This window comes from Molothrus ater, chromosome 14 (genome assembly GCF_012460135.2).
Source record: "Molothrus ater isolate BHLD 08-10-18 breed brown headed cowbird chromosome 14, BPBGC_Mater_1.1, whole genome shotgun sequence".
In the NCBI taxonomy this organism is placed as follows: Eukaryota; Metazoa; Chordata; class Aves; order Passeriformes; family Icteridae; genus Molothrus; species Molothrus ater.
In genome coordinates, this window is record NC_050491.2 from 13,225,406 (window position 1) to 13,251,770 (window position 26,365).

The window sequence follows — 26,365 nt, forward strand, 5'->3', positions numbered from 1 at the left end:
GAGCATGGAAACACTTGGCAATGTAAATGTGCCTAAGCTGAGACAGCAGCAAAGATTTTTCTCATGCCCTTCCTGCTCTCAGTACTGGTCTGAACCAAAATGTACCTTTTCTGGGGAGTAGCTCCAGGGGAATGACCTTAAAACCAGCTAAGGACAGCAGGTCTCCACATCCTCACAGCATCCTCAGTCCCTGCAGTGCCTTGAAGTGTCTCCTCTGCACCCTTTGATGATGAATGGCTGAATCTGCTCTTCTGTGATACAGCTCACTCTTAGAATTCCCACAGGTACAAGAGAAAAGAGAACAAGAGATGCAGCACTGGTTGTTTTCCCCTTTTTTCAGGTAGTTAATATTAATCACTGGTGCTTTGGATATGTTATGTGAATTCTCACAGGTTCTGAAGCTTTTGACATCTGCAATAAGAGAGAATTGGAAATGACTGTGTATCTCAGTGACAGATGGGCCAGGTTTAATGCAAATTTCTTCCCTGCTCCATGTACTCTGCCATTAATTTTTTAGCTTTGAAATAGCCCTGACCATCCTAAAGCTGTTTAGTTAAATTATGTCTGAGTGGTCTGAGGTCACTATTTGCATTGGTGTCCATTTCTCAAAGTGCAAAATCAAGGATTCCTCTGACGGGCCAGCTCAGGTGACAGTTCTGAAACTGCACAGGCTGGGACCCCAGACCTGTGTCTGCTGCTCACACAAAAACGTCCAAATTTTTACAAAAGGCAAACAAATTTCCCTTGTGATTGCTTTCTGCTCTGCAGGGGCTGGAGCTCTGCTGCTGAGATATTTGCTGTATTATACCTCACTTCTGGTGAGATGCCTAAGAGGGTTCAGAGCTATTGTCCTGCTAGAGAGAAGCCAGGCCTGTGGCACTGTGACATTCCTAAACTCAGCTCCATCAGGGACTTGTTGCTTCAGCTGCACTCTGTGCTCTGATGACAGAGCTGATAATAGACTGATGGTGCTCGTGACAAGCGTTGAGAGAAAAAACTCCCTGGAAAAAATGGATCATCCTGGCTTTACAGATATTCAGTTTGAGATTCCATAGCTGGCATTTGGCCTCAGCACTGCTGGCAAGACTGAATTCCATGGCTCCAGGGAGAAGAGTCCAGCGGGGGCCAGGCTGGTGCTGGAGCAGTTCTGGGTGCAGAGCTGGCTGGGCTGGCACGGGAGCAGGGGCAGAACTTCTGCTGTGGATACACCCCCAGCAGAGAGGGATGCACTGGCTCCTCAGGCTGGGAAAAGGAGCATCCAGTGCTCTCCCCAGGAGTGGATCTGGCTCAGGACACAGAGTGGAGCTGATGGTGTTGCTGAAGTCCTGGAGCAGCACAGTTAATACCTGCGCTCCGTGGCCGCCCAGCCTCTGATGCAGCAGAACGAGTAAAGCTGAGGCCAGAGTGTAAATATTTATAGCCAGTTACCAGGTTTCATATTTGGCCAAGCCCTCTGTCCCTCCTGGCTCCTGCCCCTGGGTGTTTGTGGCTCTGGGTTGCCAAGGACACTGGCAGGGCAGGATCCTCCCTGCAGGGAGCCAGGGGTTCTGAGTGACCCTTCCTGCAGCCAGAGCTGCTCCTGCCTCTGCTGCAGCACCCACTGCACCCACCTGCACCTGCAGCTTTGGGGAGGGTCCAGCCCCTCCCAAACCAGCCCCCAAAAGGGCCTGACCAGCCCCCAAATGGGAGCACTTTTCACTGACCAGCTCAGGTTTGCTTCGGGGAGGTGCAAAGGGAATGTGCAGCACCCAGAGCCCTTTTTGCCTCTGTCACCCCTCCTGGCAGGGAGCTGCTCTCCTGCAGGGCTGTTTCATCAAAATCTAAGTAGTCTGTGCACAATTTTCCTGTTCTTCCTCAGATCCAGAATGCCTAATGTCAAATATTTTTCCCTGGTGTTGGTTCAGTTTCTTCTTCTGTTCCCAACTCTCACTTGAGCTGCTGAGGGGGAAAAAAAAATCCCAATCTGCTTTTACTGAAGAGATTTATTTCAGTTTGGAAGTGGCAGGAAGACAGCTTCTCTGTAGCCATGCATATGTCTGAGATCTTTCTCTTGGGTCTCTCAGTTTGACTTCAAATCATCGTTAAATCAATTTTCTTCAGCAGAACTCAGCAAAGAAGTGAGTTCTGTCATTTTTACTTAAGAGACGATTCCCAGAAAATTTGGTTAAACCAAAGGCAACACACCCATGCTCTCTTTGTGCCAGCTAAGCTAAGCCAGTTGAAAATCCCATCTGACTGGAAGGAGAACAAAAGTCCAGCATGGACAAATCTACTTCACAGCTGGGTATCAAATCTAAAATCTTTTGTTGGAGAAAGCTGCCTGACAGCTATTTACTGCAGCTCCTTCAGCACACTGAGCTCAGGAAATTGCATTCATAATTTCCTTTGTGCCAAATTGTTTGTAATTTTCCCATGACTATTTCTTTTTTTGTTTGTGAAACAAAGCCTCTGGAAATCTTGCACAAATTTACTTTTTGCCTAAGTATGAAGCTAACATGAAGTATATAGTTTAATGGGATACCACTCCCTTGATTTGTTTGGCATAGAGAATAAGAACCCCAACCTCGTTTGTGACTATGTTTTCCATCAATAGTCTCATAATTTTAATATAATCTGTTTTTCAGCAAAGGGAAAATTGATTTGATACAGAAATTCAAAATGCTCATCTGGCCAGTGCTGTTGGACACAAGGGGAAAGCAGAAAAAGTGGAAAGGTGTGACCTGGCTTTTCCACATCACCATCAGTGCAGGTCTGAGCACAATTCCCAGTGCCTTTATGTTAAAGAAAAATGACTTTGGTTTCTGCAGAGGCACTTGGGTGTGTTGAGCTGGGCTGGTTTTGGTCCCAGCCCTGGGACAGAGCTCATCCAGAGCCTTGGACAAGTGGCTGCTTTCTCCACTTTGCTCCTGGTGTAACCCTGGGCACCACAGGGGCGTTGAGCTTGGTACCTTGGAGCACACCCAATTTACCCTCTGCACAGATTCAGATGCCATTAACTACGACACTAAATTTGATTTTCACTGGCATTAATTGTGAGTCACAGAAAATCACTTGGTAGGAGCCAGCAGAGCATTTGTAAGACTCCCCAGCTCCAGGCTTTGCACCCAGAGAGAGAAGGACACGCTGCTGGAGGGGCTGGGGGTGACTCTGCCCCCATCCCATGGACTGCAGGGTGCTGTGGCAGCACAGCAGCTTTGGCTGAGTCCATTGCTGTGGTTCCACCTCTCCAGCTCTGCTCTGGAGCCAGAATCTTCTCCATGGGGTACTTTTGAGTCTGAAAGCTTGTCCTCTTACCACCTGTCTGCTGTTGCAGAACCTTCACATGTCTTTGCCTCCCCAGGAGGGGAGCAAAAAATGCAGATGTGACTTTGTGTGCACCCAGGACCCTGAGGGGCACTGAGCACATCCCTCATGGTGGTCAGGCTGGCAGGTGAACAATCAGGGGCTGCAGCACTGAGCACCTCTGCTCCTTTCTGGAGTGTGCCCAAGCATTCCCATGGAGCCAGGCAGGTGTTGCCTGAGGGGCTGAAATTGTCACCCTGCCCAAGCCAAGGAAACACTTTGTACCATCATGGAGAATTTAATTTTGGTGCCCTGAGCTGCAGCAAACCCTGTGAGCCCCAGCTCGTCCTGTGCCTGTTGTCTCTCATCTTCATGGAATGATCTAATCCGATTGTATGTGTTTCTTCACGGTTTTCAGCTTTTTAATTTATTTGATTTTAGCTGCAGACTCAGGCAAAATGAAATTTGTCATGCTTTGAAAATTTCCTCTGCTATTAAAATCCGTATTTACTTATGTTAGTCTGTGGGTACCTTGAATGAATTTTTTCTTAGACTAAAATCTAAAGCTAAAATTAATAAAGAAGCTTAATTTTGGTCTGATGCCTGGAAGTCATCTTTTTAAATCTGGAACATGAAACTCCTGGTGAGTCTCACACCAAGGAAAAAGACCAATGTTAGGGTAATTATGTACAGTAAAATAAAGATACACATGTGTCTATAATACATATCATCACAAATCCCTTTGCTTTGTTTGAAGGAAAACCTTATATTATATATAATATAATATAATATAATATAATATAATATAATATAATATAATATAATATAATATAATATAATATAATATAATATAATATAATATAATATAATATAATATAATATAATATAATATTTTATATTATATTATATTATATTTTATATTATATTTATATTATATTTTATATTAAATATAAATGTAATTCCTCGTTGCTATTAGGAACCTTTGTTAAATCTCTCTCAGTAGGTATCCACCCAGGCATTGATAACTGATAAGGACCGAGAACCAAACCTCCTCTGAAATTTTATCTGTTTGACATATGCAAATACTCAAATAGTTGATGGATTCCTGTTATTGTTTAATGTCTGGCCAAGGTGTTTGCTGGAAGGGCCAAAGTCTGGAAACACTTAAACAAACTGCCCCAGCAGTTGTTGAAGTCAATGGAAATTTACTTGACTTCAGCAGAGGGTGGCTGAAAAGTTCTGGAGACAGCAGCAGCTATGCAGGAGCAGAGCTGGTTTTTTGGCCAGGCTGCTCCCCACAGTCCAGTTTGTGGGCTCTGCCCAGGTTTGCACAGAGATGAGGTTGGTGTGTGGGGCTGCAGGGGCAGAGCTGGGCACTCCCAGGGCTGCCCTGTCCCAGGGATGTGGGGCCATGCCCGTGGGCACAAGCTGCCCGCTGCTCCCACATCCCTGCTTCTGATCCAGCAGGAAAAACACCAGGACCCAGCACATGAATGTGGATGGAAATGCTGAAGTTCAAACAACCACAGAGCAGAAAACCTCAAGCCCTACCCTTGGCAGAAAACCTGGTGTGTTTGAATAGCCCCTTGCAGGCTGCAGATAAATAGCTATGGCTGCTGCCAACATTCCTTGAAAACTTGAATTGTTGCTGGAAAGACAGTTGGAAACCTTAGTTTCTCTTGCCTTTTCCAAATGTAGCCTTGCTACAGTCAACAGATGGGTCCATTCCCGCAGGGCTCTGGTGCATCATCTTTTATAAATGGGAGTCACCTTTGTAATTTTCCATGCACAGAAGGAGCAGCTTGTTCTGGGAGAAGCATTTTGGACTCTGCCAAAGGACGCCAAGAGGGCTGACACGGCTGCTCCTCTTAATCTGATAGCTGAGCCATCCCTGCAGCTGCTTTTTAAAGGTGGGAACAATCTTTAGCTAGATCCCTTCTCCATGTGCAGATTCTGGTGTCACTCAGGAAAATCTGAGTAGCAGTGATGTGACAACACAGCCACTGTCATTACTCATGGGCTTATTCACCAGCAGGCTCCCAGCAAGTGATTGTCCAGCTTTTGGAAATCTCCTTTGATCTCTTGATCCAGGTTTGCTGATGGTATCTTGGGGCTATGCTACAGAAATACTTTGACACTAAATTGGGGAAAGCTGAGTAGTCTTGTGCATGTCACCTAATACAATCATAATCCTTTTTTTGTGACTTTTTTGTGACCTTACAGCAAGGTAAAGCTTGCTGTTTTACCCACTAAATTAAAAGAATCACGGAATCATAAAGGCTGGTAAAAGCTTATCTCAAGTCCCACCATTAACCCAGCACTGCCAATCCCAGCTCTAAACCAGGTCTCTACATGATTTTTGAGCTCTCCCAGGGCCAGTGGTTCCACCACTTTCCTGGGCAGCCTGTTCCAATGTTTGACCACACTTTGAGCGGAGAAATATTTCCTAATATCCAACCTAAACCTCTCGTGGTGCAACTTGAGGCCAGGACAACTTGGTCCTTTTCTGGTTTGCCCAACCAGTCACGAAGAAGAGTCCACTGATGCCCTTCATGAATTTCACCCACACTCCCTTGCATGTGTATGATTTCCAACCCACACTGATAGGGAGCATTGCAGCAGGAGCACAGAGATATCTGTGTTTTGGCAGCCTGGCTGCTCCCCCTGGGGATCAGAGCCCATGGTGTGTGGCCAGCAGGCTGTGATGCTCTCCTGTGCCTCAGTTTGCAAAGCAGTGTGTTATGTCTTCAAACTCTGTGGAAAAAGCTTTGCATCACTGATGTTTTAACCACACCTTCCATAAGCCCTTCCTTACTTACTCCCAGAGAGGAATGACTCTGAAGTGTTTCAGCTTTTCCATTACTTTGCCTGCCTGGAGACTTTGTGCTGCTGCTGTGAGGTAATTTGCTGGTGTCAGGTGAGTTCCAGCTGCCTGCAGGGCTGAGGCTCCATCTGGCCACCAGTTATCCCCCAGGGCAGCAGAATGGTGGGATGGCTGAGGGTGTGGAGGCTGATGGATCTCTTTTCCTATTTCTTTTCCTCTCTTGAAATGACTCACTGCAAGGCAAGGTGTGCACCTGGGGCTGAACACAGACTTTGGAAAAGTCAGAGGACACGCAGAGGAGGGAGCCACCACTGGGACCTCAGGGGATCAGCTTTCCAACATGATAGTTCTCCTTTCAGCTGGGAGGCCCCGTGTGAGCCATGGATGCTTTATATTCCAGTAGAAAATGAACCCATCCAAAACAGGATGGATGACTTCTACCCAGCCAGGGACGTGGATGTCACAGGAGCAGCCAGCCTGGGGGGCTGCCCCTGCTGGGAAGGCTTCCTGCTCTCAGGGCTGGTGAAAGCAGGTGGCTGTGTGCTGAAATGAGGATGGAGCCTGTCCCTTAGGGAATTAACAGGGCAGTGACCCTGGGGAGGCAGTGTGGACAGGGAGTCAAGAGGCTTTGTGATGGTACCTTAAGCCAAAATAGCTGCATCCCTCAGACTGCAACTTGGAAGGGGGAAAGAGCCCTTCCCAGCTGCTTTGGACTGTTGGGAGGGGAAAAGAACCTTTCCCAGCTGTTTTGCACAAAGAATGGAGAGGGGATAATGACTGGTAATGACTTTAATGAGGGAGATTGGTGATTATTTTCACCTGGAGCTGAGGGAAGGCCTGAGTGGTTCCCTGGGAGAGGAGGGCTCTGAGGGTTTGTGTGTGGAAATTGTCTCTGCTGGAGTGAAGAGCTGCTGTGGCTCTGTGTGGCCATGGGGTCCCACCTTGGGCAGGTGAGTGGGGCAGCTCCATCTCACACGGGGTGATTGTCACCACTGCCAGCCCTGCCTAGGGGACACCATGGATGGGATGTGTCACACCCAGCCCCAGCCTGGCGCGTGGGAGGCAGGACAGCCAAACCCACCCATGGGGAATGTGAAGGGCATCCTGCAGGGGTTCACCCCAAGGTGCCCTGGCCTCCCTCCCCTCCCAAAACCAGCCCCCAGGTGTGGGAGGGTTCCCCCCTCTGTGGCTGCAAAGGGATTTAATGGAATCTGACAGACACCCAAAGGATGAATCAAAACACTTCTTTTTCTCCACTGGTGCAGATGATCCCTGCTCTGGGGTGAGCCCTTGGCTTTGGGGGTGTCCTGCTCTCAGGGTTTCTTGCAGAGCACTTGGCTGTGGAGCAGCCTCCCCACATCCTCTGTAAACTCTGCCATCTCCAAATTAAGTTTCCTAGCAGATAGGTTTGAGTGAGTAATTCAACCAACTCAGTTTTAAGTGCTTCTGCTTATAAGTCATTTTGTTTGGATAACTAGTCAAGGATGTATTGGATCATTGGAGTCCTTCTTTTTAGATTTATTTCCTGTGTTTGCCAAAAATCAATTTGCAGGGTAATTGATTATCTTCCTTAGCAAGCACTGGTGGTAGCAGGGGATTGACTCAGAGTTGACTCAGTCCTTTGCAATAAGTTGTGTCATTCTTGCACTTTATTCTTGTTTAATGTGATGCTTTGGCAGAGATTTTTATAGTGCTCTACTGCATCTGTAATGTGGCAGTGCCCCAGTGCCTGCTCCTTGACTCTGGTTGTGCGCTGTCCTTGCTCTCTAAATCATCCAGTGCTCTTTTCCAAACAGAATGAAGCTGCTGCTGTGATGAGTGCAGGCTTTGGAGGGCTTAAATTCTTCTCTGTCAGGTGTACTGGTCATTTTAAGGCCTGATTTAAGGTCTGGTCCTGCACACACTCACTTTCTGGCAGGAGTACCATACTGAAGATGGGGTAAAGCACTTGCTCTGTGCCAGGTGCCTTTGCAGACCTTTATTCTGCTTTTTTTTTCTGGATGTGGCATCGTGCACATGGGACTGGATAGTGAATCCAACAGGGATCTAAGGGATGCAGCAGTTGCAGGATGAGGCCTTGAGCTGCAATCCAATGAGAGCAATGAATGACTCAAATAACAGCCTGCTCTGCTGTAACCAGTGAGAGCCACATTAAATAGATGAATTTATTATTTAGCTGCTACTCTATTAAACTGGCAGACATGCTGCCTAGGAGTTGCTTTTGATGGTATTTAGGATTTGGACATGAAATCTCTAGTTTGTGTTGTATGTGGAAAGCATCTAATACTTCAAATAATTATTATAAAGTATCTAATACTTTAAATAAGTATTAAATAAGAGGCTCCTGATGACATTCCTTGCAGATAGGGGATGCTTGTTACACTGCTGGTGGGCTGCAGTGCCTGTTGTCAGGCACTTATCAGAGCACTTGTGCTTCTCCAGGATGCATCCTCTGGTTGGATCTTCCAAGATGCAGCTGCAGAGGTGCAGGATTAGTCCCCAAATACTCCTGTGGGGACAGGGGCAATGCCTGGTCCTGGAGAAGGGGATCCATTGGTACAGACACCCCTGGAGCAGTGCCCTTCCCACTCCTCTCTCCTCCAATTTCTGTTCATGCCAGAGGCAGGAGAACTCCTTCTTTTGAAAGAAGAAACCCCCCAGGAGCTGCCTGCAGGGTAATTTTCCCTGGTGATGTTCTCCTACAGTTATGCAACACCTGGCTTGTCTTTGCATCCTCACACTCTGCACCTCTGGTTTCTCCTGGAGCTCTTGCCTTGATTTATCTAACTTGGAATGCTCTGTCTGAACATCCCATGCTTGATGGGGCTCACCTCTGCAATTTCTCATGAATCCTGGAGCCCTGCAGCTGCAAACACGTTACAAATCTCACACCTGAGGGGCAGGGGAGCTCTGCTAATGTTCTTGTAACTCTGATGGTTGGTTACAACCACTAGAGAAAATATCTCATAATGGTAAGTTTCATGCTTGCTGGGAGAGCTGTTGGAAAAATGAGCTGGAAATGGGTATTTGGATTCCTTTGAAAATCAAGAGTAAACTCCAGTCCACAGTGATAAATGATGTTGGTGTTTCACATCTGTGTTTTATGCATGCCTGAAGTTGTTCTTGGCAAGTGGTGGCAGTCTGAGCCTTGAACCTCAGGGCAGCCCAGCGTTCCTGTCCCTGCTAGGGGTGTTGTTGATGTGGATGATGCAGTGTTGGAGGAATCTGTAGGGCTTACCTGTTGAATCAACAGAGACACAGAAAAATATGAATGTTTTTATAAAGAGAGTGTGTTTGCTCTTGCACAATGCTCTTGTTTTACTAACAAAGAGAAATTCCTTGGCCCAAGTACAATGATCTGCTTTCCAGGGATACTGGTGCTGTGTCCAGCACACCTACCAGCCTCTCCTGCCATTAGACAGGAGCTCTGTTGTGGCTCTCCAAAGCACCACAAAAGCCTGTTTGTAGAGCAAGAGCTCCAGCACAAGCACCTCTCCTTGAAAAACAAACTTAGTTTCTTGCTGGGCCATGTGTCCAATAGCAGAAGAATGGAAGTAAAGTGGGAGAAACTCAGAAGAATATAAAAAGAATAAGGGATGGAGAAAGGGAGAAAAGCAAACAAGTGTGAATGCTGTGAGATTTTTCTGGTGTGGTGCAGCAGCACAGGCAGGTGGATTTATTTAAAATAGGAATGAATTGCTACCTGACAGTACTTTTTTTAATATGTGTTTTGAAGAAAATGCTCCTCTTTTAGCAATTTTTCTGTGCTCTCTTCAGCTAGGTCTCTTCCTTCTCTTCAGACTTCTCACTTGAAATACATCCCTACTGTTCATCTTGTGTTCTGCAAACTCTGTCTGTGAACCTGAAGGTGCTGTCTAACTGAGCTTCCAGGAAAGCCTTTAGCATTGAGAGAGGGTTTGGACAGGACAGGCGAGGCATCCTCCTGCAAAGATTTTGTGCCTCATTTTCCTTGTCGGGGAGTGCATCTGCCGGCACTTTTTGGGGCAGCATCCCGTGGTTCCCATGGCAGCGCTGTGCTGCCGTGGGGAGCTCGGGACAGCTCTGCTGGCAAAGTGCCGGCGCTGCTCGGGCTTTTCCCCCCAGGGGTGGTGCGGTGACCCTGGGAGGAGCTCCCCGGGGCAGGATCAGTGCTCTGGGTTGGACTAAATTTTTTTTTTTTTTTTTTTTTTCCTGCTATAAGCCGGGAGCCGCGTTTCTCCCGCTGGCCAGCCCAGCGCACTCCGTGTCCGACCGCAGCGCTCTGTCCGTCCCTGCGCTCTGTCCGTCCCTGCGCTCTGTCCGTCCCTGCGCTCGGTCCATCCCCGCAGCAGCCCCGCTTCCCGGCAGCCTGTAAGCACATCCATCCCTCCCTCCCTCCCTCCGTGCCGCTCAGCATCGTCTCCTCGAGCAGGGCAGCCGCGCTCCGGCATCCCACGCCTCGCAGATCTTTGGATTTCAGGGCTGGTGTTGGTCTTTTCTCTGCCGGAGAAGGGTTTGTGGGGAGTGGGAAGCCTGTGGGTGTGAAATGTACTTCTAAAACACTTCAGCAGGCAATTCCTCTGTAGTTTGCTGAGCTCACCTCAGAAACTGCTTGTTTTATGGGTTGTTTTGGAAATGGGATTTATCTACGTTCTTGTGTCTGATTTCTCTTGCATCCTCTTTTTCTGATATGCATATTGCCTCCTGGAAGGTGGTTGCTTTGAACACTGGGGTATAAATACAACTTTTCTCTTTACTTCCAAGTTGAACTGGTGCTTAGGGAGCATTTGCAGTGGTGCTGATTTGTGTAAGAGCTGTCAGCTCCGTGCTTTCCTGGGCAGGTGATCAGATGTGCCTCTTTGAGGATTTTAATGGGAGCTGGGGAAGAAATAACTGAAGCAGAGACTGTTTTGTGGGCTCTCAGGTGATGTGAGGAACAATCCTGGGAGCAGGATGGCAGTAACAGAATTGGGGAGTATGGGAATGCAAGCTTTTACCTAATAATTATCACACTTTCCTCTTTGTGTGTTGTGGAGTATCAGGCAGTTGCAGTGTTCCTGCAGCTGCACCCATGTGAATGCAAACTCCTTTAGCTTTGTACAAATGCTGCACCCCTGTATAGAGATAGATTTGGGAAGTCACTTGCATGAGTGAAGTTCTATTTGCCCATGTGTTTGCAAGGTGGGTGTTTCTGTCATTAATCTTTTCTTTAGTAATTGGTCAAAAGATAAGTTAATGTATGGGACTCTGGTCCAGTTTGTGTTGTGTTAGCAGGAGCCTGTCTGTGGTTGAGAGTGGGATGTGACTATTTTTTAAACCATTGAAATCTAGCATGTGGAATGGGGAAAACTGTAAAAACAATCCACCTAAGGCTACCAAACAGCCTTTTACCCTGTTTTGAGAGGAAGAGTGTTTTTTAAAAACAACAACAAAAAACTTTCGAAAGGAAACTGATTAAATTCTTAAGCCATGATGTACAAAGCAAATAGCTGATCAAGCAACCAAATATGGCTTTGAAACTTCAACTTTCTTTTGTAATGATAAAAGCACCCACATACTTTAGTGACAAAACCCTTTTCTTCTTTTTCCCAAACACAGCATTCTTGAATACAAACCAGTTCCTAATTTTTCCTTAAGGAGCTCAGTATATAAAAATTCCTTCTTGACTAATACCTAAAAGAAAAATGTGGGTAGGTGTTTCAGAGCTGGCACCACAAGTGCAAAAAACCCCAAACCCCTCCAGATCTCAGTGCAGCAGAAAGGCAGTTGGGCTGTGATTTTGGACTGTGGCTCTGAGGAAGGAGTTCAGGGCTGGGATTTTACAGCTGGTTTCTGACATGCACTGAGGAATTTTGGCTGGGGAAGGTTTTGAAGATTGGGCCTTTGAGCTGATTCTAGCAGAAGTTAGTCCCTGCTGTGAGAGATGGCTTGTGTCCCTGTATGCTGGTACAATTCTCTGCTTGGATGTAAACAATGGCAGCTGTTCAAAAGGAGGCAATGTTTAGGGTACTCAAACAGTTGAAAATAAACACTCTCCTGCCTGTCTTGGCTGGCCTTTACTTCGGAAGCAGCCTTTCCATCGAGCTGTACTGTGAATGGAAAATCCAGATATGTGGTAGGAAGCAGCTGGGGAGCCCAGTCAGGTTCATGTCTGAGGATTGGGGAGTGATGCTGTAGGACGGCCTTCAACTGTAATCTAAATCCTTATCACATGAATGTGGCTTGCAGTCCACACCCACTGCACTAGGATGCAACAAAAGCTTTAAGGAACTGACCTCCTTGCCCCCAAGAAGGAATTTACTTCCTTTTGTATCACAGAATAGTTTGGTTGGAAGGGACCTTTAAAGGCCACGGGGACATCTTCAACTAGGCCAGGTTGCTCAGAGCCCTGTCCAGCCTAGCCTTGAACACTTCCAGGGATGGGGCATCTACCACCTCTCTGGGCAATCTGTGCCAGTGCTTTGCTGGTTTTTCCAGTGTAAAAGTTTCCTTCTGTATATCTAGTCTAAATCTAACCTGTTTCAGTTTAAACCTTTGCCCTTGTCCTGTTGCAGCAGGCCGTGATAAAAAGGTTTTTCTCATCTTCCCATTGAAGAATTGAAATACAATATGGCAAAAAAGCCTTCCCAGAGCCTTCCCCTCTCCAGGCTGAGCCATCCCAGCTCTCTCAGTCTGTCTCCAAAGGAGAGATGCTCCATCCCTCAGAGCACATCATCCTTGTCCCCTCTGGACTTGCTCCATGTCCTTCCTGTGCTGGGCCCCAAGGCTGCACACAGCTCTGCAGGTGAGCTCTCACAAAGGGAGCAGAGAGGCAGAGGTGAGCCAGGATGATACTGTCCCCTCAGCAGCAGCCTGGGTGAATTATGTTCTTTTAAGTTTATTCACCAGGCAGTGGAAGCACTGGGGGGTTTAGGTAGAAATTTTTTCTGATCTTTGCTGATGGGACAAGGATAACACAAGTTTGTGTTTTGCATTTCCCTTTTTGTGGTGCTGCTTAGTGCTGAAGTCCCAGGGGCATTAAATGAAGCAATAAAAGCTTCACCACCAGCAATGTGCAAAGTTTGCTCAGGCTTTTGACTGGTTTTGGTTTGATTGCTCCTAAATCAGAGCAGCTCCCTGGAGAGCCATGGGCAGGCTCTGGTGCCAGCTCTCAGGGGTCACATGGAGATGCAGATGTGTGGGGAGCTGAGCCAAGCACTCCATGCCTGCCTGTCACCCTCGTGGTCCCCAGGCACTGTCACCTTGTGCCCTGCTGGTGGGAGAGCAAAGGTGGCAAAGCTGAGATTTCAGATTAAATTCTTTACCTTGAGCAGGGTGGACTCACTTTTGCTTGAAAAGATAATGGAAATCATGTCTATGTAATAAACCTTCCCAGAACTGACCTGTGATTTCATTTAAAAAATACATTGTAAGTCAAAATACTACAGCTTGATTCATTTGGATTGCTTTTTATTTCATTTCTGTCTTAAAGAAATACAGACAAGGAAAGCAACAAAGCAGAAATGTCTGAGATCAGTCATTTTGTGTCTGATTTTGGCAGAGGGAATGTGGGAGGAAGAAAGAAACCTCATATTTCACTTAGATACTCTGTTTGGAGAGGAGTTTTAAGCAGATGGCTCTTGAGACTCTGTGACTCTAAAGAATTAAATGTTATTTAGATAAATGCATGCTTCCACTTCTGCAGTGTGGTTTTGGAAGGACTGTGTCATATATTCTGGCTTCAGTCCTTTTGTCCTTGGGTCCACTAAAACCCTGTTTGCAGCCCCTCGGATGGGTGTAGGACCAAAGGACTGAGGCTTCCCTGGGGTTCAGAGACAGGACAGAGCCCAGCTTGTTCCTCTCCCCAGTGTGCTTTAACTGGGAATTTCTGTAGCTGAGCAGCCCAGAGAATATATGGGAATATCATCCCAGCTGGCTTCTGCAGGAATGAATTGGAGCCAAGAGGCTGAGGCTGGTGTGTGATGAGCATTTCTCTCTGTGAAACCTCCCCAGGCCTGTAGGTAAAACTCTCCTACCAGAAATGGCTCATTTGGCTGCTCTCAGCACTTCCTGCAAGGGCTTTGCTCTGCTCTGAGCTGCTGCTGAAAGCCACAGAGAAGCCCTTGAAGGGGCAGTGCTTGCCCTCCCTGCAGCTGTCACTGGGGCAGGAGCTGGCCCTGGCTGCTTCCAGGGTGATCCAGGCATGGGTGGTGCCAAGGATGCTGCCAGAGCAAAGTCCTCCTCTCAGGGACACAGGGATGGATGGATGGATGGATGGATGGATGGATGGATGGATGGATGGATGGATGCATGCTCCCTCTTCTGCTTCTCCAGCTCTTTCATATCCACCAGAATAGATGGGAAATAGGGTCTGTGTTCTATGGCAAGACAGGGCTAAAATTACATTTAAGACTTTGGAGAATAACAAAGTAGGGCAAGGATTGCATTATAGCCATGCTGGAATGGTACAGACAAGGTTGGAAGCACTCTTTCAAAAAAAGGCTGAACTAGAGTTCCCTGGAAGAAGCTGGAGAGCCAGGGCAGGGTTCCTGGCAGCTCTGGAGCTGCAATCCGGGGTAGAAGGGCAGCTGTTTTGCTGTGTGCCTGGCTGGAAACTTTCAGGCAGAGTTACAATTTTGGTTTGGATGCTGTCACAGAGTTGCATTATTTTTGTAAATAAGAAATTCAAACTCTCTTGACTTTGGACTGATGTTTTCAGAAAACCCACTCTACATTCCACAGATGTGCCTCATCTCTTTTGTGTCCCTTGAGGTGACCCCAGTGGCTGGGGTTGTTTGGGATGCATCCCTCCTGCAGGGCTGGCTGTGCTGTGAGGGATTGAAGGTGGTGGGACACTGCTGCATTTGTGACTTGTTGGGGTCAGGTACAGAATGCCACTTGTCACCCAGACATCTAACAGGGCAAAACTAATCCTGCTGGGAAGAATCACTGCAGGGCAGCTTTTTGGCTTTCTTGTTTCTAATCCTTTTCCACCCCTGGAAAGGGGACATGAGCAGAGTGGAAAAGAGGAGACTGAAATCTGCCTCACAGATTTATGATGCTTTATGATGCTTTGACATATGAGGGAGCTTCAAATCAAATACTGGCTGGCTCCAGTGGTGTCTGTCTGCTGAAATGATGGGTTTAAAAGACTCCTGTTCACAAGGGACTGTGTGTGCTGCATGTGGCAAGGGACTCCTGCAGGGAGGCACAGTTGGTACAGGGATCTATAATTCACCTATTTTGCTTCAAGGTCCCTTTAGCACTGCAGCAGCTGTCCCAGTGTGAGGGATCTTGTGCTACACCAGCTCTCAGCTGCAGAGGAGTTCAGAGCTTCTGGCAGAGTGAGAATTGCCCTTGCTGTTTTGCTTGGACAGAGCAAAAAATCCACTCAATCCTCCAAATCTCTCTCATATGAACCAGAGTGCTGGACATGCCTTCCTTCTTGTGCTAAGAAAAATAGAAATGATTAATCACACTAAAGCCATGACTGGTCCAGCCCACAGTGGTTGTTAGTTGACTTTCCTGCAGGGAGTTGGCTCCCAGCTCTTCCTCAGAGCCTTCATATGGGAATATTCAGTTCTCATGTGCTTCCAGTGGTCTGTGACCAAAGATTCCCTTGACTATGACACTACCCTAAATACAGCCCCCCACTGCTGGAGGATGCTGGGGTGGCAGAAAATGATGTCCTTTCTTCTAAAGAAATGCCCCAAGATGTGGGAACCATCTGGACTTGGCAGGCTGCTCCCAAGGCATTTGCTGCTTGTTTACCTTGGGACTGGCTGCCCCTGGCAGTTGTTACCATCAGCCTTTCTTATCTGTTCTTTTCTATAATAAACACTGGAGCAATGGTTTCTTCTGAGGCACTGCCTGCCTTCCTTTCCAGCTCCTGTCTTATCCTCTCGTTTTTGGACTCATGAGCCTTTTGCACTTCATTCTGTGCCTCTTGGTTTTCCCCTCATCTTGTTGCACTGAGATAGCAGAGAGCTCTTTAAAATTCCTGGGAGGTGTGTCATCCCCAGGGCTGCAGCATCCCAGGAAACTGCTGCCTGGGGACAGCTGTGTGCACTCACAGTGCTCTTGCTGTGTGCTACAGAGATTTTTCTAGCTTGATTTACCTCATCCACTAGATGAGTTTGAGTTTCTGACTGATGCCTGCTCAGTTCACGAGCCCACAGAGGCAGTGTCAGGACCCAGGAGCATTCCAGGGGCCTGGCACTGTGTGCTGCTCTTTAGTACAGCATTAACCACAGGGCAGCCTGTGGTTTCAGGGAATGCAAACACAGACAGCACCTCCAGAACACAGGTGTGTGGTCCTCATCTGGATTGAGTAGTTTGAGATTGTAATCAGGAGACTGAGTGGCTTTGCTTCCACTTACAAATTCCCTGGTGATGTCTAAGCATTGTCCTGATGTGCTCTTGCTTCTGACAGTACTGTGAGAAGCACTGATGGACAGCCCAGGGTGCAAGGATTTCCCTTCCTCTCCCTCTCGTTTCATCTCACATTAAAAAAAGAGCTGTGTATTTCACTCAACACAAGCAAATACAGTTTCCTGCCTGCCCTTGCTCTGCCCATTGAGAGGCAGCCATGCTCCCCAGGGCACAGCCTGCCAGGTGAATGCTCTTCATGTATAAATTGATTTCAGTGCTGCCTCTGGAAAGGGCCAGGATGGGATCAGGATGGGAGAGCAGCCCAAGTTCACCTCACAGCAGCACAAGGGCACCCACTGGGGATGCAAATCTGTTAAATTCTGTCTGGATTTGCTTTAGTGGATGCCAGAACATGTCATCCACCCCTTGCCATAATATTCCCTTCTCTCTTATGATTTACAACCAAAGGTGGAAACTTCCACTGTGGATCTGTCCCTGTGGTTAGGATGGGTTTCTTGCAGTGGGTGGGGGACTCACCATTCCTGTTTAGGGAAAGATTTGCTGATTTTTGGCTGGAGAGGATTGCAAACAGCATCCCTGTGGTGACTCTGATGTGCAGCAGAGGCTGTAACACTGCTTTGGGCTGGCAGGGGCTGCCCTAAGGGCTCACCTGCGGTGTGTGTGGGTGAAATCTGTGCCCCACGGCTCCTTTCCTCGGTTCCATGTGGCTGGGGTGAGCTGAAGGCAGCTTTCCCTGCCCTGCAGGGCTCCCAGCACCATCTCAGGGGCACGGCTGGGAGCATCCCCTGCCCTCCCTGCCCTCCCCCAGCCCCTGCTCCGGTGCGGGAAACCTCCGTGCGCTCCTCTAGACACCGAACCAAACAACCAATAAATCTCCCATAAACCGGGAGTAAGTTGTTTTGGTTACCAGGGAGATTGCCAAGTGCAAATTCAACCTGAAATAGCGATGAGCTCATCCCTGGAGCAGCCGGGGGAAGGGAAGGGAAGGGGGGGCAGCGCCAGGAATGCCGGCGGCTCCAGGGACATTTGGATGCTCTGGGAGCTGCTCTGCCAAAAAGCTTTTGCCTTGTCAATGAGATCCTGCAGGGGATGCTGCGTGAGGCTGGCTGCTGAGACAGGGCTTTCACAATTCCTGGAAGTGTGGCAGGGACATTCCTCGGGGACTGTGGGCTGGAGAGCCTCGGGGGTGGGTTCAGGTGCTGCAAAGGTGGCTTCTCTGCCATCTCCCCTGTCCTGCAAACTTCTCCCTGGGAAAGGATTGTGGGGAAACTGAGATGCTTGACCTGTAGGTGAGGGCTGGTTCTCAGCAGCTGCTTAGGCAGGAGCACTGACAGGCCAGGCCTCTCCCTGCTGCTGCTCCAGGGGCTGGAGCAAGGGCTTGGAAAAACCTCATCCTCTTCTGCAATGCACCTGGGGCAGGAGATGGAACATTTGGGCTCTGGCATTATTTTGCCCTGAAATGTCCCCAATTTAAGCAGGTCAGGACTGGAGTTTTGGAGTCCCCTGCTGCCAGGGCACTGTGGGAGCAGAGATGGCATTTCTGGGATGATGGAGGGGGCTCTGGAGGAGTGCCAGCAGTGCCTGAGAGAGGCAGGATAAGGAGGCTGTGCTGCTCTCAGTCCCTTGGCAGCCCTGGAAGGGCTCCTGTATCACCCTGCACCTTTCTCTGCTAGGACAGAGCTGTTTCCAGATGCACTCCATTCAACAGACTCGAATTTTCTGAAGAAGTACAACTCTGAACTGAAAAGCTCTGTCTGTAGGAGGAAGCACTGCCTGTCCCTCTGCACATGGTGCTGCAGGGGGAGGCTGACAAAGCTGTGGCAGTGGTCTCTGCTTGGGTTTTGCTCCCCACTGCTGAATTATCAAATACATGAAGTTGTGTAGAAATACCTGAGAATATCACCTGTCTTGATGAAGCAATGCATCAGCTCCTTACCAGAGGCCCACTGGATTTCAGCAAATCTTTTAAGACATAATTACCAGTGAGTGAAAACAGGGAACAATTATCAACAGCACAAATGCAAACAAAAGCTGAGCCCCTGAAAAGTGATCTGTGAACCTACTCACATGATGAAAAAACATGATCCTTTTTTTGGATTAACATCATAGCTTTCTGAAACAAGGGATGGAGGTTGCATCTATAAAAAGAGAATGGTTTCAGCAGGGGTGTTTTGTATTTTGGAAGTCTTTTATTATAATTTTACAGTCATGAGAGATCTGTAAATTATGTGTTCTTGCAAGTCCCTTCCAGGGCTGTGGGTGGATTTTTTCCAGCTCCTTTCTGAAGCCACGTGGGAAATGCTTTGGTGACATGACCAAGCCCCTCAGCATGAGAGGCAGCTCTCAGTGCCACCAGTGCATTCAGCCATCAGCTTCAGGCAGAAGCTTCAGGAGAGCCTGGTGCTTGGAGCAGTCTGGCATTTGAAAGAAGGTGATTTTCATGTGGGGACTTAGAGCTGAGTGAGATCTGGGTGAGACAGACATGAATTCACCTTTTACAGCTGCAGGGTGGGCAGTGCTCTGGTGTGCCTGGGCTGTCCCAGGGGCTGGCCTTGAGTCCACGTCCCCCTGCTGCATGGCACAGCCCTGTGCCCCAGCCACCAGGACCCCAAACTGCCCAGACCTGAGCTGGGCAGGATGCTGAAAAACTTCAAAACCTGCAAATGCCATGTGCAGCATTTTATCTTCTGCTTTCAGCATCTCTTTGGAGATGAGACACTGCTTGTCTGACGTTCTTTTGTGTCACCTCTTTTCTGTGGCGTGCAGCACTGGATGTTAAGATTTGGGAGCAGGACAGGCATCCCTGCAGGTCTACCCTGTGTCCTCCCCCAGTTCTTCACCTTCTTGGTACCAAGGTGTGTTTGCCTTTTGGCTGTCTCTGGGTGACTCAACCCGCTGCTGTTCTTTGCAGATCCAGGACCAAGCCTAACCTTGCTCAGCCCCAGCACAAAGCAGGCAAGGCTCCTACCAGGCTTCCTTCTAGCACAGCTGGGAGTGTCTCAAGGGGTAAAACTTTACCAAAGGGACAGCAGAGTCCTTGCTGTTGCAGGAAAACCCTCCATGATTTGGAAACCTCACCCTTTCCCCATTGTCCTGCAGCATTCCCAGAGGGAAGTGGTGTTTGTGGGCTCTCATGAAATGCAGTTGCACAAGCTGGTTTTCAGAGAAGGCAAACCACTGTTTCACATCTGGTTTAGCTTTTTGACAGTTTTCTCTGGCATTTGTGTGCAATTAGCACTGCTTTTCTCACATGGAGCCCATCTCTAATGGCTGGATGTGGGCAGTAGTTGCAGAGCTTGCAGTGATTGTGTTGAGAAGGGCAGTTTCTCTTTGCAGACTGTGTTGCTCATTGTCCCTGAATTTATTGTCTCTCTGCTACTTGAGAAAGAAAACAAAATAATTTTTGGGCCTGAATCCATCCCAGAGCAGGGGATGGCTTAATCAAACACACAAGCACTTTTACCAGCTCCAGTTGGTTTATTTCAATGTTTAAAATCAAACATTCTTTTAAGTATCTCACTTTTCTTTTTCTGAAGTTTGTGTTTAGTGAATGTACCCACTCACAGGCTTTGCCCATTGCTCCAAGAGTCAGCACTGGTAGAAATGCAGTAGCATGAGAGCTGCTGTGAGACACTTGGCAGAGGAGAGGAGCCCTTCCCTTGGCTCTGAATGTCCTGGCCTGGTGCAGGGGGGAAATGAAGGTATTAAACTTAGCAGTTTCAGTAACCTCACCCCCCACCCTCCTTTGGCCCGAGCTGTCTCCTACCGAGTACTGATCTTAATGTTTCCAAGACACTAAAGGAACTCAAATTTTGCTAGGTTACCAAAAAACTGGAGTGGGAGTATGTTGGGGAGGAGAATTCCCCTGCTTCCCTCTCCAAAACAGCAGATCCCTCTCTATCCTGAAGATAATGACACTCAGCTGGGATACCAAAACCAGGGCAGGGCTCTGAAACCATTCTGGGCTAGGACTCTGGTTTTGGCTGAAATTGAAACCTAACCCTGATGAAAGATTTAAAGCTATTTGTTCCTTTTTTTTTTTTTTAAACATTTGAGCCTGTGTTTTCTAACCAGCCCCACAGGTAAAGCTTTCCTGTGCAGTCCTTGCCCAGCTCTGATCTGACATATTTCCAGAGAGACCCAGGCTCCTTATCACTTTATGAAAAATGAGATTTACATTCCTGTATCACACAGGCACTTTGAAAATATTATCCCTGACTCCAGATAAATGGCTCATACATTTTAATGCCGTTATTAGAAATTGAATTGACAACACTTATCCTCAGTGGAAATTGCTCTGCAGCTCAGGGGAAAATGTACAGAGAGCACTGGTGGAGACTTCAGAGAGCTCTTGTCATCTTGAGATGTGTGTGCTGCTGCTGCAGTGTGTCTGCTGAATGAGAAGAGCAAGGTTTGATATTTACCAGGAAAAGGGGTAAGCACAAGTTCAGGGGCTGAGACAGCAGTGGGGCTTCAAACATCCCAAAGGTCTTCTGGGCTGAAAGGGAGAGCAAAGTGCTGGGGAAACATGGGCTGCTCCGGCCTGTGTGTGCCAGGGTGTTGTGGAGATGTTGCACACAGGTGCTTTATTTGCTGTCTTAGTAAGTGTAGAGAAAGTGAACAGATGAGTGCTGCCTGAAAGTGGCACTGGGTGAAGTCTGCTGAGGTGCTCAGGTTGGTGACAGAAGCAGCAAGGAACTGTGAAAAGGAAACCCACTCCAAACAGGCTGCTTTTAGAACAAAGTCTTTTTAATGGTGAATAAACTTGCAAGAACTGGCTGATGTCTGCTCCTCTCAGGGGATGTGGCCTTTGACATCAAATCTCTGCAGCCTCTGAGCTGGGAGCTCCTGAGAGTGAAGGGAGGAAGGGGGACACTGGCACAATACACAACTGGCAAAATATTCAATATGGTGCCAAAGAAGCAGTTGTGAATCTGAAGCCACTCCAAAGTGAAGAGTTTCCACTTCTCCTGCCCTTCTTGTGCAATGTGGCCCAGCCTGGCCTGGCTTTTGTGGTGGGTGTTGGGGTGCCAGGAAGTTGACTTCTTCTTCCATTTTAAACTGCACTCATCTGAAGCTGGAAGTTAAATCAAACTTCCTAAAGTAGAGGTTTATGAAAATAACTCTTGTGACTAATCCAACCCCTTAGGCCTTGCTGGAGGAGACTTTGCAGCTTTGTTTTTTCCTTGTAAAGAATGCTCAGCATATGTCCTGACAATTAGTCAGAGTGCCCAAAAATACCCATCAGCCCTGCAAGCTGATCCCTTCAGCTCCTGGAGCTGAGACAGACACAGGGTTATGCACTGTGGGGCTTTGGGAAAGGTTATTTTTAAAATGGCCACATAACAAGTGTGATCTGGTCCTTTCAGCCACCAGCTCTGGCTAACAACTGAGGGTGCAGACAGCCAAGTGTTGATCTTGCTCGAGGGGACTGTCCTGCCCAGGGTGTTGGGCTGCTTCTCCTGCTAAAGCATGTGCCAGTGCTGGCTCTGCAGCTCTAAATCAGTGCTGAGGGCATGGCCCTGTGGCCTGTGCCAAGTTTGGGCAGTGCTTTGATGGTGTGCTGGATGCCAGGGAGTCTTCCCAACTGGCATGCCAATGCTTGGAAGGGCACGTCCTCATCAAAGAGGTGGCCTGTCTTCACCCTTGGCCAGGCAGCCCTTTCCTGAGGGCTTTTGCTTTGCCCTTCTCTGACCACCTGAGCTGATGTTTTCTATCCTCAGTGTCTCTCACGTGCTGAATTTCTGGAGAATGTTTTTCCAGAATCACAGTCCACCCACAAACAGCCCTTTCTTCTTCTCCCCTGAAAATCAAGGTCTGTAAGGGGAAATACCAATGCTCCTTGGTGCCACAGAGCACTGCTGGTGTGGGGATTTGGCTTGGCCCCTGTCCTGTGTGGGCAGAGGTTGGAGGTCTGCAGAGCCATCTGCCCAGCAGCTTCCTGGGGATGTGGTATTTTGCTAGAAAACATCACACAGAAAGCATTTCCAGGCTTTGGAGGAAGAGCTTGGGCAGAGCCTGCAGCACCCACCTTGTGAGTCTTCCTTGCTGCCAGGTTGGATGAGCATAGGAGGGTGTAGGGGAAGCTGGAGACTGTGTGTGTTGTGGCTGATGTCTGGGTAGATTTCCAAGGAATGACCCAGCTTTCAAACAGTGAAGCAAACCAGTAGCTGAACTTCCTTCCATGAGCTCCACAGTGAGCTGTTTACCCTCACTGAGGCAGAGCACTGCCCAGCCAGCTGCTGTGCCCATGAGAAGGAACTGGGAGCTACTGGAAGTGCAGAGTGCCTGCTGGACACTGTGAAATATTATTTCAGTTATGGCTCACTCACTGCTTGGTGAAGCCCTGACATGAGCATTTATTGTGTGGGTATGGCAGGATTATATTGCTGTGCCTGTTCCTCACACCTCATCTGTCCTGGGAAAGATTGCTGTGCTGCCTGGCTGGGTCACTGTAGTATTTATTTGACAGGGACTTGAGTTATTTTTCTCAGCTCTGAAGCCAGGGATAAGCCACAGGGGGAAAGCTGTGACTGGCAAATATCTGCCTCACCTTTGGCTCCTGGTCATTCCCCCTGCCCATGAGTGCAACTGAACTTGAAAAAAGAAAGACCTAGAGTTGGCTAAGATGGCCCTAAGGAGCTGCACTGGCCCAGGTGTGAAGCTTTGGGGTAATAGGCTGGGGAATAACTGAGTTGTGGTGCAGCTGCTTGGTCCCATGGCTCCTCCCAGGACACAGCACCTGGCAGAAGGGACTGAGAGTCACCCCAGTGCTGCTGGGTTGGTCTGTGTGTGACACAGTTGTAGGGCTGCTGGGGAGGAAGAGGTAAGTGCAGTATTTGAAGATTTTTAGCCCAATTATGAGCCTGCTGCTCTTCTGAGGCTTCTGAATCAGACCAGTCTTGGCAGTACATGTGGCCCTGTCTCCCAAGGGGAGTAGAGGAAGTCTTTGTCTCCCCTCAGGGTTGTGTGACCTTCATGGACATGTTCACACCTGTGGTCTTCACCTTGCAGTCCATGAAGGGGGCTGTGGGCAGCCTGCTGAGCCTCCAGCCCACTGCCTGCACACTCACAGCAGAGGGACTTGGCAGACAGAGCTGGGAAGAGAAACATGGCTCACGTTTAAGCAAGGGCATTCAAAGACTAAGATATCTATCTTTCTAAGAGATTTTAAAAAATCTTCAGCCTTTTGAGGCTCTTCCTTTTTGAGTTTGCACTGAAGGTCTAAATCTAACTGTTGGGACTACAGCAGGCACTCAACATCCTTGGTGCTGGGAGATGCAGCCTTGGCATCTTATCTGTAATGCAAGAAAGAGGAGCAGGGATAGGAGGAAATTTACTTTATTTTGAAGCTGATCCAAAGCCAGCTCTGCCCAGCACCTGCTGCAGTCTCTCCTCTCCCCAGTCTTCTCTGGAGCCTGGGGCTGCCATGGGGCTGTTTGATGCCTGTATCCCACCCTACTGCCATAGCCAGCAGGAGCTGAACAAAGCCTTGGGACTACAAAGCAGCTCCTGATTTATGCACAGACACTCCCCCAGGCCCCAGAGTCACTTGGCTCCCAGCAGCAGTGAGAGGTCTGCCATGTCAGCAACAGGTGAAGGGAAGAAGTGCCAGTCAGGAGCGTGTGTGGAGGGGAGCCACAGAGCAGATGGCAGCAGGGAAATAAATTTGGAGCTGCCACAGGAATAGTCCTGGAAAGAGTCCAGCCTGTGGATGGAGGCAGATGGGGAAGGACTTGGTTTATATCTCTTCCTGGTTTTGCTTTTTCTCAGATGAGTTTATTTCCAGCTCTGTTATCTCTGACCATTCCTTCCTATTACTACGCCCTTATCCCTTTTTCCCCCTCTTCTTATCCTGTCTTCTTTTCCGCCTTTTGTTTCTACTCACACTCTATCTGAGCTCCTGGATGTTGCCCATCCTGCATCTGCTTCCTTATAAACCTATTCCACATTCCTCTACCCCTACCTTCAGAGCTGACCCAAAAGACTTCCCTTGGCACTGAAAGGCTCAGCTCAGTGCTGTGATCCAGCTGTGACCCAGCTGTGAGCTGCAGCTCAGCCTGGAAGAATCATGCTTTTTGCACATCTTGCCACTTTCCTTCTCTACTGTCCCTGTGAGCTGTTCCCTGGGAAAACCAGGGCTCACCTGGTGCCTGGGGTGCTCACTCCCCTGTCCCTGCAGGGATGTCCTTGCTGGTTTTGCTCTGGATGTGGGAACATCCCAGCTGTCTCTACCTTGTGTTCCTGTGAGTGCCTGTGAGATGCTTCAGGGGTGCTGAGGCACATCCTTGAGCACAGAGCTGGATTTGAGACTTTTTGGGCATTTTTGGGATACTTCACACAGAAACTGTTCAGATTTGAAAGGACAAGGTGGAAAATTCCCATTGTGGTTCAGATGTGAGCGTGTCAGGCAGGGTCTCTGGCTGGGGGAACAGGGACCAGCATCCCAGCATCCCCTGGCAGTGCTCTGTGGCTGATGTGCAAACACTGCCCTGCAGTGCCTGCTGCCAGTGTTGGATACTGAGTGCTTGGAGAGCTGGATCAGCCCCCAGTGCCAGTCCTGGTGCCAAACCTGTCCAGCATTTCAGTGCCACTGGGGTCTCTTATGTCTCTCTGATGGATCAGCTACAGCGGTCTTTTCCTTGGAGAGAGCTGTATCTATGTCCTCTCTCCTCTCAAACCAAACTCTCTTATTGGTGGTCTTCCTGCAAACTTTGTCTTTATACTAAAACAAAGAAATGTTTTTTAAAAACTGTTTTATTTCTGCCTCAGAAGAGCCAAGGAAGTTTATAACTGAGATCTCTTGGGCAGGAGTGCTTTGCTGTGGGAAGACACACACATGTAACCTGAGACAAAAAAAAAAAAATTAAAAAAGAATTGATCTGCCCTCAGGACAGGAAGGGTAGGGAGCAATGTGGGACTCTCATTTCCTGGGGAGCCTGGTGAATGGCAGTGTGCTCTTCTGTGCAGGTGCACTGTGCATTGCCAACAGCATGTATGGAAGCAGGAGGCACAGCATTACTTTAGGAGGTGCACAGGTGCTCTGCTGCTCATATTTACTGCTGCTTTCTTTGATCATGGTGACTAATAGTTCACCAATGCCTGACTTAGAACAGCTCTCTTTAGGAGTTTCTGCCTGTTGAATGACAGCAGGATGTGTGAGCAAGCTGAGAGACCAAGACCTTTTCTGGCAGGATTCTTAGGGCAAGAAAATACTCTGGAAATCACAACGTGAATCATTTGTTTATCCCAGTGGATGACACTATGGCCCAGCCATGCTGCTCTGCAGTCAGACCCGCTGGGTGGGATCAGTGTGTCCAGGGCAGCTACCTGGAAAACCTACAGGACAGGTTTAATGTTAAAAACATGACATCCCAAGCCTGCTGTGCCCTGCTGTGCACTCACTGGTGTATTTGTAGCACTCTTTCCTCTGGGTCCTGTGAGTGCCTCGTGCACAGACAAGGGCTCAGGCAGGGCTGGCACAGCTCCATTCTGGGACACCCTCTATCTCCTGGAGGTGTCTGCTCCTTGACACGTTTCATGGGGCATTGATGTCTCTCCTTGGCACTTGTGCTACACCTGCAGCACCTCTGTGTTTAATCACCTGGGCTTGTGTGGATGGAGAGAGGCTTGGGAAGGAAAAGGGAATTGTCCAGTTATTTGGCTATAACCAAGCAAGAAACTAAGAGCAGCAGTAAGGTTGTTCCATTCCTGCTGCTGGACCAGGAGGCCAGAGATTCAAACAGAATGGCCTTTAATTAAAGTCTGCTCTGGGGCTTTGCAGAGTGAGCTGTGCCAGGGAGCTCCATAGGCATCCACACTTCTGGGTCTTCCTCCTGTTTCTTGGCCAAACTTTCTCCCTCTCTTCTCTCCTCCAGCCCAAGCCTGTCGTGGTGCTGTGGACACACG

At 48.4% G+C, this 26,365-nt stretch overlaps 1 protein-coding gene across 2 annotated transcripts in view; it reads left to right on the top strand.

The window, feature by feature from the left end:
* Nucleotides 1-10,398: 10,398 nt before the first annotated feature.
* FHL1 (four and a half LIM domains 1) overlaps nucleotides 10,399-26,365 on the top strand; it is a 29,146-nt gene continuing 13,179 nt past the window's right edge. The window contains exon 1 of one of the 2 annotated variants that reach the window (XM_036401930.2): nucleotides 10,399-10,456. The gene's annotated coding sequence lies outside the window, so the exon portion shown is untranslated. The remainder of the gene's footprint in view (nucleotides 10,457-26,365) is intronic. The other variant, XM_036401932.2, reaches the window with a different exon arrangement.